This window comes from Eptesicus fuscus, chromosome 9 (genome assembly GCF_027574615.1).
Source record: "Eptesicus fuscus isolate TK198812 chromosome 9, DD_ASM_mEF_20220401, whole genome shotgun sequence".
NCBI lineage: Eukaryota > Metazoa > Chordata > Mammalia > Chiroptera > Vespertilionidae > Eptesicus > Eptesicus fuscus.
In genome coordinates this window covers 16,151,026-16,165,849 of record NC_072481.1, presented here as the reverse complement: position 1 = coordinate 16,165,849, position 14,824 = coordinate 16,151,026, and positions in this window count along the sequence as shown.

The window sequence follows — 14,824 nt, the reverse complement described above, 5'->3', positions numbered from 1 at the left end:
ACAGTTAGCTATGACATGCACTGACCACCAGGGGGCAGACGCTCAATGCACAGGCATAGAAACATGGAACAGACTGATGAATCTCAGAGAGAAAGGGGGAGGGGGAGGGTGGGAAGAGATTAACCAAAGATCTTATATGCATACTAGAGACCTGGTGCATGTATTTGTGCACTGGTGGGGTCCCTTGGCCTGGCCTGAGGGGATTGGGCCGAAACTGTCTCTCTGACATCCCCTAAGGGGTCCTGGATTGCGAGAGGGTGCAGGCCATGCCGAGGGACCCCACTGGTGCACGAATCTGTGCACTGGGCCTCTAGTGAACAGATAAAATTCATGGAAGTTACATTATAGTGGAGGACAGCAGTGGTGAAGGGGCAATATACAAACAAATAATTATATAATATATTAAATGATAAATGCTGTGGAGAAAAAATAAGCAGAGAATAGAAATGAATGGGAAGGTTTAAGTTTTATTTTATTATTTTTTTAAATACATATTTTTTAATTGATTTTAGAGAGGAAGGGAGAGCGAGAGAGATAGAAACATCAGCAATGAGAGAGAATCATTGATCAACTGTCTCCTGCACATCCCACACTGGGGATTGAGCCTGCAACCTGGGCATGTGCCCTGACCAGGAATCAAACCATGACCTCCTGGTTCATAGGTCACCACTCAACCACTGAGCCATGCTGGCTGGACATGGAAAGGTTTAAATTTGAGAATGTGTCATTAAAAACCTGAAGGAGTGAAGAAGCAAGCCATGTGGATAACTGGGAAAAGAGAATTCCTGATAATCTCTCAGATTAAGAGTAAAACAGTAGGGCGTTTCCTCAAAAATTTAAAAATGGAACTGCCATTTGACCCAGTAATACCACTTCTAGAAATATATCCCAAGAAAACAGAAACATCAATCAGAAAGGATATATGCACCCCTATGTTCATAGCAGCACAATTTACAATAGCTAAGATTTGGAAACAACCCAAGTGCCCATCAGCAAATGAGTGGATTAGAAAACTATGGTACATCTACACAATGGAATACTATCCTGCTACAAAAAAGAAGGAATTCTTACCATTTGCAACAGCATGGATGGAACTGGAGAGCATTACGCTAAGTGAAATAAGCCAGTCAATGAAAGAAAAATACCACATGATCTTACTCATTTATGGATAATAAAGAACATTATAACCTGATGAACAAAAAGATAGATACAGAGACAGAGAAGCATCGAACAGACTGTCAAATTACAGCGGGAAGGCTGGGGAGGGTTGCCGGCAGGGGAGGTAAGAGATCAACCGAAGGACTTGTATGCATGCAAATAAGCATAACCAATGGGCGCAAGACACTGGGGCGAGGGGGGGGGGGAGGGGGACGGGTGAGGGCAAGTGCGGGGGGGGGGGTTAAGGGGGTAGGGGTAGGGGAAACCGGGGGAAGGTCAATGGGGGAAAAAAGGAGACATATGTACTACTATTTGTAATACTTTAAACAATAAAATAAAATAAAAAAGAGTAAGGACTTGCAAATTCTAACCTAACTTGAATGCTTTTGCTAACTAATTTCCCCTTTACAAGTTACTCAATCCTCAAAACAATAAAGTCTTCTAAAGCTTAGTTGAAAATTTTATATTGAAAAGTATATTTTATTTTTTCCCCCCTAAAAGTCAAATAGTACTCATGGAAGTCTACCACAAAAACAAACAAAATTTCTTTCAATTTTCAGCTAAAAGATTCTCATTTATGTTAATTAATTACTTTAACTAGACATTGGATTTTATTTTATTTGGTTTTATTTTTTATTATTATTAACTATTTTCAATATGATAGTAATAATCATGATTCCTACTTTTTGAGCACTTACCAGGCTAGTCTCTACTAGAGAATTTATTTATTTATTTATTAAACAAGAGATATTTAGCCCAGCTGGCATGGCTCAGTGGTTAAGCATTGACCCATGAACCAGGAGGTTATGGTTCAATTCCCAGTCAGGGCAAATACCGGAATTGCAGGCTAAATCCCCAGTAGGGGGCCTGCAGGAGGCAGCCAGTTGATGATTCATTCTGTCTCATTATTGATGTTTCTACCTCTCTCCCTCTCCCTTTCCCTCTGTGAAATGAATAAAAATATATATTTTAAAAAATAAACAACAGATATTTATTTTCTCATAGTTCTAGAGGCTGTATTTTGTTTTTTAATTAAATTTATTAGCCCTGACGAGGTGGCTCTATTGGTTAGAGCATCATCCCGATATACCAAGGTGGTGTGTTCAATACCCAGTCAGGGCACATGTAAGAATCAACCAATGAATGCATAAATAAGTGATACAACAAATCTCTCTCTCTCACCCTTCCTTTCTATCTTGAAAATCAGTTTAGCCTGGCCAGTGTGGCTCAGTGGTTGAGCATTGACCCATGAACCAGCAGGTCAAAGTTCAATTCCCAATCAGGGCACATGCCTGCATTGCAGACTAAATCCCCAGTAGAAGGCCTGTAGGAGGTAGCTAATAGATGATTCTCTCTCATCATTGATGTTTCTACCCCTCTCTCCCTCTCCCTTCCTCTCTCTGAAATGAATAAAAACATATTTTAAAAAAATATTTTAAGAGTATTTGTGGGGTTTTTTTAAATGAAAAATAGTTTCTTTCACTTGGTTCTCAAAACAAACTGAAACCTGCAAGAGTAGTCTTTTGCTCAGTTTACACATGAGAATGGTAAGGCTCAGAGAGATTAAGTGCCTTGCTTTAGGTCACACAGCTATAAGTAGTTGAGCCAGGGTTAAAACTCAGGTCTTTATATATATAATTGATTTCAGAGAGGAAAGAAGAAGGAGAGATAGAAACATCAATGATGAGAGAGAATAATTGATCAGCTGCTCCTGCAAGCCCCCTCCCCCCGGGGATCAAGCCCACAACCCAGGCATGTGCCCTGACCAGGAATCGAACCAGGACCTCCTGGTTCATAAGTTGATGCTCAGCCACTGTGCCACACCAGCCGGGTTCTAAATCTTATTTCTTTCCTCTGTCAGAACTGCTATTTCAGTTCCCAAATTAGGGAAACCGCTCTACCACTGTATTTACTTACAGAATTTAAGCAGCCTCTAGTTGCCCTATGAAACCACATCTGTCATATAAAAGAGAAATATCAACAGTATATTGGAAAAGCTAGTTGTGAAGTTAAACTTAAAACTAAAAGGACAGACAGCTGGCACCAGTTCCTAAGGCCTGAGTCTTAAAGGCTGGAAGTCTAAATCACAGCAGAAATATTATACCTTCCCACCACTGGGCTCTGGTACAAGGAATGCTTTCCACCTTGGACAGAGTAAATGCTGAGAAGCAGCACAATGCTCCATTAAGTACTAAAATTTATCAATATCCTAGTTCAGGCAAAAGGAGATATAGATAAAGAAGTGGTTATATTTCTGGAATTTGGTTCTTCGCTATTTCCAATACCACTCTAGTCAAGGCCCTTGTCACTTTTTCCTCACATTTCTGTAAAAGCTTACTATCTGCCTCTCCCACCTCTGTTTCTCCCCTTTCCCTGACCTCTTTCCAAAACCCTTATTGTACATTCTTTAGATTAACCTTCCTGAAGTGCTGTTACTCTTTCACATAAAAATCTTTAATGACCGCTATAGTTCATTTCAAGAAACTAGGATTTCATTTCACATTCAAACTTTATTTAATACAACTTACTAAAACTGACACAAGATGCAATAGAAAATCTGAATTGTCCTGTATCTATTAAATAAATGTAATTTGTTATAAACAGTCTCCCCTAAAGAAAGCTCTAGGCCCAGATGGTTTCACTTGTAAATTCTTTTAAGGAAGAAGTAACACTGATCTTACAGGAATTCTTTTAAAAAATGAAGAGGAGGGAACATTTCAACTCATTAGACCTGATGTAGCCAACTTAATCTTTGCCACTTCTGCCCCAACCACCAGAAACTATGGGTGTTTCTTAATTATTCCACACACAGCATGCTGCATGCTGTTGCTGACACTTTTCCCTTTTTTGGAATGCACTCCCACCCACTCCCTTTGCCTCTACAAGTAATTTGGATGGATAATTCTTAGATGAATTGAAGCTTATGTCTTACTCTTTTGTTACCTGCCTCTAAAAACAAGTACAGCCTTGAGAAGTGAACACAAAAATGTAGAACAAACCAGTATTAGTACTATACATAGACATTAAGCCTAACAAATGTACACACAGCAGAGTAAGGGGTTTTTCTGATACAACAAAGAGGTGTTTCCACTCAGCAGTGAAATGTCATACAGAGCTGTGCAAAATCTAGACAAAAATAAGATTTAGTTTTTTTAAAAAGAGAGAGAATGGCATCAGAATACTAGTAAGAGCCTTATAGGTTACTCAACCTTCAACAAATATTTGCGAGCCGACTATGAGCCAAGCATTGTGCTAGGCATTTTATATACATGTTGGTGTGGTCTCTGCCTTACAGTGGAAGAGACAGAGAATAGAAATGAATGTTGGGGAAGGTTTAAATTTTATTATTTTAAATATATATATATATTTATTGATTTCAGAGAGGAAGAGAGATAGAAACATCAGTGATGAGAGAGAATCATTGATTGGCTGCCTCCTTCACACCCCCTCCTGGGGATCAAACCCGCAACCTGGAAATGTGCCCTTGATTGGAATTGAATCTGGGGCCTTTTAGTCTACAGGCGAACTCTCTAACCACTGAGACAAACCAGCTAGGGCAATAAAAATAAATTTAAAAAAGAAGGGCCATTCTGAGGAAATAAAGTTTCTTGCAGTATGAGCCACTGGTACCCAGATTCAACTGACATTTATTGAGTATCTCCGTGCCAGGTACTCTTCTAGGCATTTTCACATCCCATTCAATTCTTACTATAGACCTGTGAGAGGTATTAATATTATCATTATCACTTTTTTACTGATGAAAAAAATCGATGCTCAGAGAGCTTCAGTGACTTTCCCAAGATTACACAACCCAGAAGCCATGAATTTGAGATTTAATCTCACCTCTGATTCAAGGCCTCTGTTCATTTCACTAGATTATCTAATAGTTGCTCAGGCCCAAACATCCACAATATCCTTGACTTCTATTTCTTTCTCATATACCTCCCACGTCCAGCAGCGAATTCTGGGACCTTTACCTTCAATATCTCCCTAATCACTGTTGCCACCTCCACCATTGCCACCACCCCGACCATTGTTTCTTGCCTAGATTCCTGCAATTGCCTCCTAACTGTTCTCCTTGTGTTTGCCCTTGTACTCCTTTCTTCTGTTTTCTACACAGCAGCCAGAATAAACCTTTTAAAGCATAAATCATAACATAACACACAAGTCATTCCTCCAGTGGCTCCCCATCTTCCTCAGAATAAAAGCATACAGTGCCTTACAAGGTTTTCCAAAGTCTGCCCCTGCACTTCCACTGCCCTGACCTGTCTCTTACATCTCTCTCTCTTGGCTCAATCTATTCAGCTAAACTGGTCTCCTTCAACAAGGAAACTCCTGTCTTAGGGCCTTTGCATTTGCTATACCCTCTATCTGGAATGCTCCTCCCCCTCATAATTGTATGACTTGCTCCTTAGATTCTTCTGTGTCAGCTCAAGGAGTCCTTTGACCACCTTTTATAAACTAAAAAAACTCTGCCCAAACCATAATCTCTATCTCCCTTAACCTTGCTGTTTGATTCTCCATAACCCTTATTACCATTTGGTATACTATATGTTTACTTATATGTTTATTGTCTCCCCTCCCTTTTAGAATGTAAATTCCAAGAGGACAGGAACTTCATTTTCCGTTCTCAGAGCACAGTTCTCAGCTCCCAGAACATTGCCTGGCACATAGTAAGTGCTCAATGAATAGAGGCAGGTGACTAAAGAATAGACCCCATCTTTTTCAGTGACTGAATGAACAGAAAGACAGTCATTCTGAAGATGGGAAAGCACTTTGTAAACTAGGAAGTGGTATAGAGGTTTATTTCTTCTACTTGGTTCTTAGGTTTCTAAGCCTAAGAACCACTTCTGAAGAGCCTTAGCTAAGTGGAGTCAACTCAAATGATCTTGGTTTATGCAGTGCTGACCGTTGGTAGGCCAGCAAGTACGTAACTGGGAACTCAGTCTTGCCCTCCTTGTCTTCTCCAGTTCACTGGCAAAGCCAGCGAGGACCTCTTCTCTTTTCTAAGGCAACCTTGCCTGCATTTGGCTTTTTTAGAGTTTTTATTCTGGGCAATGGGAGAGATGGTCGGCGTCCTATTTGTGGATGGGATCTATATAGGGCAGTGATGGCGAACCTATGACACGCGTGTCAGCACTGACACGCGTAGCCATTTCTGATGACACGCGGCCACATGCTGAGGATGAAACATTTGCTGCTCCTGAGGATGAAACATTTGCGACTAGAGTCTTGGAGTCAGTTTTTTCCTCAAAGTGACACACTACCCGAGTTATGCTCAGTTTTTTGGCGAAGTTTGACACACCAAGCTCAAAAGGTTGCCCATCACTGATATAGGGAAAGTCATTCAATTAAATCAAGCAGTATTGAATTCTTAATTGACACAAATGAGACAGACAGACAGCTGGAGGAGAGGGGGAAGGACAGGGAGCAGGTGCTCTGCATAATGGAGAAAGAAGGGAGCAGAATATAAATTCAAACAGGTTGTAGAGGCTCCCTTGTGAGTCCAGATTTTGTACCACATAAGAGGTAAGTTTTGTGTTTTTTTTAAATATATTTTATTGATTTTTTACAGAGAGGAAGGGAAAGGGATAGAGAGCTAGAAACATCGATGAGAGAGAAACATCGATCAGCTGCCTCCTGCACACCCCCCACCAGGGATGTGCCCACAACCAAGATACATGCCCTTGACCAGAATCAAACCTGGGACCCTTCAGTCCACAGGCCGACGTTCCATCCACTGAGCCAAACCGGCTTCGGCATAAGAGGTAAGTTTTGCCACAGCTTACTTTACATACAACAGGAAGGATTCAATGGTGTCTTTGCCAAGAATAAAGCAACAGGTTCCAAATGTTTGTGCCATTTTGGCTGGCCTGATGGCCAAGTCGGCTTGTTTTCAGGTACTATCATTTCTGAGAATCACTCTTGGTAAAGCCGGATTTTTTTTTTTTTTAAAGATAACCCTTATGAGATAATGTTTGACTAAAAGAAAGTACTTTTAAAATTTCATTTCTAAACAAATAGGGGGGCGGATAACACATGAGTTAGGAAGGTAAAGGAAAGAATGTTTCCAGATCTTCAAAGGCCAGTTATAGTGGTATTCCCCCAGAAAAGGCAGGACCCTGGGCAATTCTGGAATTTTCTCTGAGAATGTTGGGGGCATTTTTCTTCTCAGCTCCCTCTTGGTCAGAGCTTTGACTCCCCAGCTCAGACAATTCTTTTCTGTATCCATGGGAATTGCTCCCATAATTAGCAGTGTCTCCTGCCTGGAACACAGACAAGTAAATGTTCAAACCTGGCAGCTGATCCTGGGAAGGAGAGCTGATTAAATCTTTCCTGTTGAGAGGCACCTCTTTGATTTGAATGTGACACCTACATCCTCTACCTCAGGTTTGTCTGATGGAAGCAGTTCCACCCGTACCTTCACAACCGGAGATCCTAATATTTAAAGACACAGTTAATCTTAAAAGGAGCCCACTGGTTTTCTAAGACTTAGGGAAGAGCATAGGTTTTTTTCCCCCCTCCCTTCTGGACCCTTCTCCACTAAACATCACCCTGTATTTGGTGTGATGAAAGCTCCTGCTGCCCAGGTATCATCAAATGCCAGGAGCATTGAGATATAAAAGGAGTTCAAAACACCACTAAGTACACACAAGTATTAACTACAAATGGAAGAGTGAAAGAACAGGCAAACTACTTCTTTAGAAGTGTTTAGTAAGACAGCCTGGAACCATCAAGCCCCAAAGTGAATACTCCTGGTGATATTACGATCCAGGAAAGCTTTCTATGGGAGGAGGTGTAGTCTTATCTGGATGTAGCTAGGATTATGTACGACCACTCAGACATGTTCAGGAGAGACAATATCCATTTTCTTCTGACATCAAGGCAGCCTTTTAAGTTTGCCCGGATTTATTTTGGTTAGTGCAATAAAAAAAGCCAGGTTGGAGAATTATGTCTAACAAAAATAAAGCCATTGTATGCTTAGAGTTTCCCACTGAAAGCCTGCTTTTAAAGCAGTTTGCTGCTCCACAGCTCCGGTCACCTTGCAATACTTGCATTTAGGCAGGTTGGCTATGAACAAAGCAAATTGGCTTCACATGCAACAGCCCTAAACCTACACTCTCAGGACAAAAGTTTTTTCTTAGCAATGTTTTCTACATGGGTCTGGTTAAGGGCCATTCACTTACCTCCACCCTCTTTCTCTTGGGAGACAAAGGCACCTTTGGGCTGCAGTGACACGGGAGAGTTAGAATCAGATTTGTTATCGAAATTGCAGCCTTCAATTTCAGTAAGAGGCTAAATCTGTCTATTTCAACTACAGGAAGGCAGTCTTTATAACCCCTGGAGCACTTGGCTAATTATGCACCTGCAAATATACCATACAGGACATTTCAGGTTCCTAAGCACTTTGAAAACCGATACTCAAACAGTCTCAAGGGATCCTATCACCCATCTCGAATAATAGCGGCTTTGGAATCTGTTGTTGGCACCAGAAAGAGTCCTCTGAAGTCATTCTAAAGCCATTTTTATTGTGCATTTTCAAACAAAGGACCTCACCAAAAGAACTTCTGTTACAAAATCAGGGTAGAAAGTCAAACTCATCTCATCTAAGAGTCAATTACCCTGGCAATTTTGTGAAGGGATGGGAAATGAGTGCTAGGGGAGAGGTTTGTGGGGAGGGGGTGGGATTAGCTTTTTAAATCCCCTGGGTGAGAAGGGTGTTTCCACTGACTCTAAACTCTAACAATTACAACAGAAGGGCCTCTGTGACTTTCTGGCTATAAAGTTTTTATGATTATTAACTGGGGAAATCTAGAATATGTGGAATTTTAACAATCGACTTTCAACCTCCATTTGCTTCTTTCTGAGAAATTTGTTTGTGCACGGACTCTAATAACCTAAAGCTCAGGATTTATGTGGGTACCTTTATATTCCTTGCTGAAAATCCACTTCCTTACATATCTGACTTTCAATAAAGTGGCAGATGCCTTGTATGCTGTTTATTTCAGGAAAGAAATATATGTGGGAAAAGAAGCAATTTTTCCTCATTGCAATTAAATTGTCATGACCACCTGTTGTGGAATTATCCTGCCATCTGCTGTTCAAAAGAGAAACAACAGCAGAGAAACAGGATGGCCGAAGTAAGAGTTTGGTACTGGTAAAATATTCCTTCTTATTAATAATAAAAATATATATATATATATTTAAAAATCTTCCTTCTTTTAAGGTTATCACTTTCCATTTTTATTATTGTGAGGGAGAGAAAATGTGATTAATAGCAAGAGCCCTGATGGAGGGTCCAAAAAAATGTGGGTACAATCCTGTTTGAAAACAATTGACAATCTTGTATCAAGAGTGGTAGAGTGGCTCAGTGGTTGAGTGTCCACCTATAAACCAGGAGTCACAGGTTTGATTCCCGGTCAGGGCACCCAGTGAGGGGTGTGCAGGAGGCAGCCCATCAATGATTCTCTCTCATCATTGATGTTGATGTTTCTGTCTCTCCCTTCCACTCTGAAATCAATAAAAAATATTTTTTTAAAAAGAGTGGTAGAGCCCTAGCCAATTTGGCTCAGTGGATAGAGTGTTGACCTGTGGACTAAAGGGCCCCAGGTTCGATCCCAGTCAAGGGCACATGCCCAGGTTTCGGGCTCCATCCCCAGTGGGGAGTGTGCAGGAGGCAGCCAATCAGTGATTCTCTCGCATCATTGATGTTTCTATCTCTCTCTCCCTCTTCCTTCCTCTCTGAAATTAATAAAAATATATTTTTAAAAAAGAGTGGTAGAATGTTCTTTACCTTGAAAAAAAAAAAAGAAAACAGATTAAATGAGCAGATTAAAACCTAGTCATTCTACTCTGGAAACCTGTTCTAAAGGATGAATCCAAAATTAAGAGAAAGCCATGTGTGTAAAAGATGTTCATTACAATTATTGTATATTGAGAAAAAAATTTTTCCCATTTTTTTGTTTTTTGTTAATCCTCACTTGAGAATATTTTTCCATTGATTTTTAGAGAGCATGGAAGAGAGAAGGAAAGACAGAGAGAAATATCGATTGCTTGCCTCCTGCACGAGCCCCTACCAGGGCCCACGCCGGGGAGGAGCCTGCAGCCAAGGTACGGGCCCTTGACCAGAATCGAATCCAGGACCCTTTGGTCCGCAGGCCAATGTTCTATCCACTGAGCCAAACCGGCTAGGGTGAGAAAAAAAATTTTTTTAAAGAAGCAACCCAAATGTCTACCAACTAGCAAATGGTTAAAACTTGATGAAATAGTCTGAAGCTGTTAAACAAATTATCTTAAAAATGTGAGACTACGTGACAAAGTGTTTATTTTATAATGCGACATGAAAAATAACACAGATTAGCCCTAGCTGGTTTAGATCAGTGGATAGAGCGTCGGCCTGCTGACTGAAGGGGTCTAGGGTTCGATTCTGGTCAAGGGCCACATACCGTATTTTCCGGCGTATAAGACGACTTTTTAACTCAGGAAAATCTTCTATACGCCGGAAAATACGGTACCTCGGTTGCAGACTCAATCCCTAGCCCTGGTTGGGGCCCATATGGGAGGCAGCCAATGGATGTGTCTTTCTCACATTGATGTTTCTCTCTCTCTCTCTCCTCTCTCTCTGCCTCTCCTCTCCCCCTCCCTCCACTCTCTAAAAATCAATGGGGGAAAATATCCTTGGTTGAGGATTAACAAAAAAATAAAAATAGAGACAGACTAATAGATAGAGAGCAGGCAGACCGCTCTGGTGTGTGTGGGGAGGGGCGGGGGAAGGGGACTGGGATGGGATTGAGCAAAAAGTGGGGGGAAAGAAAACAGATTAAAAGAGAAAATTAAAACCTAAGCATAGAAAATAAATTTAAAAAAAAAAGCCACATCAAAATACTATTTTAGGGGGGGAAAGCCACCCCAAAATACTACCAGTAGTTCTTTGTGAGGCCATGAGGGACTAAACATTTTTTCCTACTTTTTAGTGTTTTCCAAATTATCTCTAATGAGCACATATTAATTTGGGTAATGAAGGAAAAACTTATTTTTCCTAAAAGATGCCTGGGTTCTAATTCCATATTTTACTAAACTACATCAAATAAGCAAATCCTGCATGACTATAGGCAACAAACCTTGCCTCTCTGGGGCTCAAGCCTTTCATCTGTCAGTTGTTTCCCTCCTCTCCAGGGTTGTTCCAGGATCAATCTTCTAACAGCTGTGAAAGCACTATACTTTGAAGAGTCTGATATCCATATGATTTAGGATCAATAATTTATTTTGTCTACAGGTTTCCCCCAATCTTATCCATATTCCTAATTTTCTGCCTGGGATCAATCCCTCGCCCTTGGCAAAATAATAATTTCTAATCTTGGTTCAAGGGCATCGTTTTCCACTCAGTAATCCAAGTGGTGTGGGTGCTTCCCTTGAGCTCTTGATTTGGCCTGATCGTCTCCCATCTGATCTCCCTGTCGGGTTTCTCTTCCTTCACCCCTTTGCTTATACTACTGCCTGCCAGAGTGGTCATTCTAAAATGCAAAGTTGGTCAAGCCCTTTGGTCACCCGGCTCAGAGTCCTGCAATGGTTCCCAATGCCATATGGGATTAAGTTCAAACTCCTTGGCTTGTTGAACTTTCAAGTCTTCCTATAGGTCAGGCCTTTTCATACTTCTTTGATTTTGTTTTGTTTTTTTTAAATATATATTTTATTGATTTTTTACAGAGAGGAAGGGAGAGGAATAGAGAGTTAGAAACATCGATGAAAGAGAAACATCGATCAGCTGCCTCCTGCACACCTCCTACTGGGGATGTGCCCACAACCAAGGTACATGCCCTTGACCGGAATCGAACCTGGGACCCTTCAGTCCGCAGGCCAACGCTCTATCCACTGAGCCAAACCGGTTAGGGCTGTTTCATACTTCTTTGATTTTGTTTGTACCATTGCCTCTGCCAGGAATACCCTTGCTGGCTGTCTGCCTGACAAACCCCTCCCATCTTTTGGGACTTAGTTTAGGCATCAGCTCCATTTGAAACCTTTCCTGACACCCTGCCCTGTACCACTGGTTCCCCTTCCCATGGAAACTATGCTTCAAAAACATCACTTATCACACAGTCAGGTAATACTCTATTTCCTTATGACTTCCTCACTAGATTAAAAGATCCTTAACAGTTTATGAATCTCATATTAAAGTATATATCCTAATACCTATTACGGTGCCTGGTTTATAGTAAAAGTTCAGTACATGCTTATTGAATAAAAAAAAAAAAAAAAAAAAAAAAAAGAAAAGAATTCATCTAACATTTTAACTTCCAAAAGGCTTTCATTATATTGTTCCATTTGATCCTGATAACTAGCAAAGCAAGGACTTAAGCCCAGCTTTCCTAAAAGAAGGAAAACCCAAACCCTGAAGTAGATACTATTCTTGCTCATCCCAGATCTTCTCAGATCTCTTACCAGTTCCTCCTACCCTTCCCTTGGCTGATGTTTGCTTTTGCTTCCAATAACCAGTACCTGAGGCTTTTCTGAGGAGGATGGTCCTCAGGCTACCAGAACAGCTTTGATCCTTCCTTCCCTCTTCCCTGGTCTCCAGCAAGTGACTAATTGGATATGGGAGTTTGAAAGTCCAGTTTACTTGTCTCCAGTGGAATTTATACTCCTGAGTTCCCTGAGGAATTAAGCTACCTTCTCTGGGACTGCCTGAAGTCTCATATTTGCTTGACTTCTTCCCCCTCCCTGACTGGCTTTCCCTATGCCCTTACTGATGTCTTGGAGCACTTCCTTAAAAAATCTCTTACCCAGGAATCCTTGTTTTGGGGTCTGTTTCTGAGGTTCCCCAGGCATTCACTAAGCATGTCCTTAATTGCTTTTTTTTTTTTTTAATGAATCTTTATTGTTCAGATTACAATTGTTTCTCCTTTTTCCCCACATATCTCCCCACCACCCAGTTCCTACCCCCCCCCTCTTCCCTTACCTCCCCCCCCCCGCTGTCCTTATCCATAGGTGTATGATTTTTGTCCAGTCTCTTCCCATACTCCCCACACAGACACCCCTTTCCCCCTGAGAATTATCAATCCACTCCCATTCTATGCCTGATTCTATTAAGTTCACCAGTTTATTCTGTTCCTCAGATTTTTAATTCACTTGACTTTTAGATTCACTTGTTGATAGATATGTATTTGTTGTTCATAATTTTTATCTTTCTTCTTCTTTTTCCTCTTTTTAAAGAATACCTTTCAGCATTTCATATAATGCTGGTTTGGTGGTGATGAACTCCTTTAGCTTTTTCTTATCTGTGAAGCTCTTTATCTGCCCTTCAATTCTGAATGATAACTTTGCTGGGTAGAGTAGTCTTGGTTGTAGGTTCCTGCTATTCATCACTTTGAATATTTCTTGCCACTCCCGTCTGGCCTGCATGGTTTCTGTTGAGAAATTAGCTGATAATCGTATGGGAGCTCCCTTGTAGGTAACTAACTGTTTTTCTCTTGCTGCTTGTAAGATTCTCTCTTTGTCTTTTGCTCTTGGCATTTTAATTATGATGTGTCTTGGTGTGGTCCTCTTTGGATTCCTTTTGTTTGGGGTTCTGTGCGCTTCCTGGACTTGTAAGTCTATTTCTTTCATCAGGTGGGGGAAGTTTTCCTTCATTATTTCTTCAAATAGGTTTTCAGCATCTTGCTCTCTCTCTTCTTCTGGTACCCCCATAATTCTGATGTTGGTTCGCTTGAAGTTGTCCCAGAGGCTTCTTACACTATCTTCAACTTTCTGAATTCTCTTCTCTTCATGCTTCTCTGGAGGAGTGTCCTTGGCCTCTTTGTATTCCAAATCTTTGAGTTGATTCTTGCAATCCTCTAGTCTGCTTTTGGGTCTCTGTATAATATTTTTTATCTCAGTCAGTGTATGTTTAATTTCTAGTTGGTCCTCATGGAATTTATCGGCCTTTTCCATGAAATTCTTGAAAAACCTTATAACCGTGGTTTTGAACTCTATGTCCAGTCGCTTGTTCTCCTCCATTTCTTTGGTTTGTGATCTGTTTCCTTGCCTTCTCATATTCTCTGCTTCCCTAAGTTGGTAGGGTAGTTTTGTGTACTAGGTGTCCTATTGGTTCAACGGGTCAGCCTCCCAGTTACTTGAGGTGGACACTCTTGGTGTACCCTTGTGTACTGTGTGTCCCCCAGCAGGAGCTACAGCAAGGGCTAGTTTTCTCCTCCTTTGCTTGGGCGGTTTTGGAGCAGTCTGACTGGAGCTGCAGTTGGTTAAGCTGCTCCAGAACAGGCCATTTATATGCAAAAGCCGCTGTGTGGAGCCGGGGCGGGTTTGTAGAATGTGTGGGGCGGGGCCTCTGGGCTGGGCGGGGCCTCAGGGCGTCACTAGGCTGGGGCGTGGCCAACGGCAATGGCTGCCATCAGCCGTCTCTGCCTTTCCACGTTTCCAAGTCCCTGCGCCCCGCGCTCCAGCGCAGTAAACAATGATTGCTGGGCGCACCACTGCAAAAAAGTCACTCTCACTTTCCGACCCGATGGCCGAGAGTCCAGCTCCTCCCCGTAGGTGCCTGGGTCCCCCGAGTGTCCCCAGAAACTGGATTTCAGAGTGATTGGGAGCTTGTCTCCCTGCGGGTTGAAGAAAAGCCTCGCACCCAGCCGCCCGCCGCCGGCCCGATTCGCGTGCCTCCGTACCTCAGCTTTTC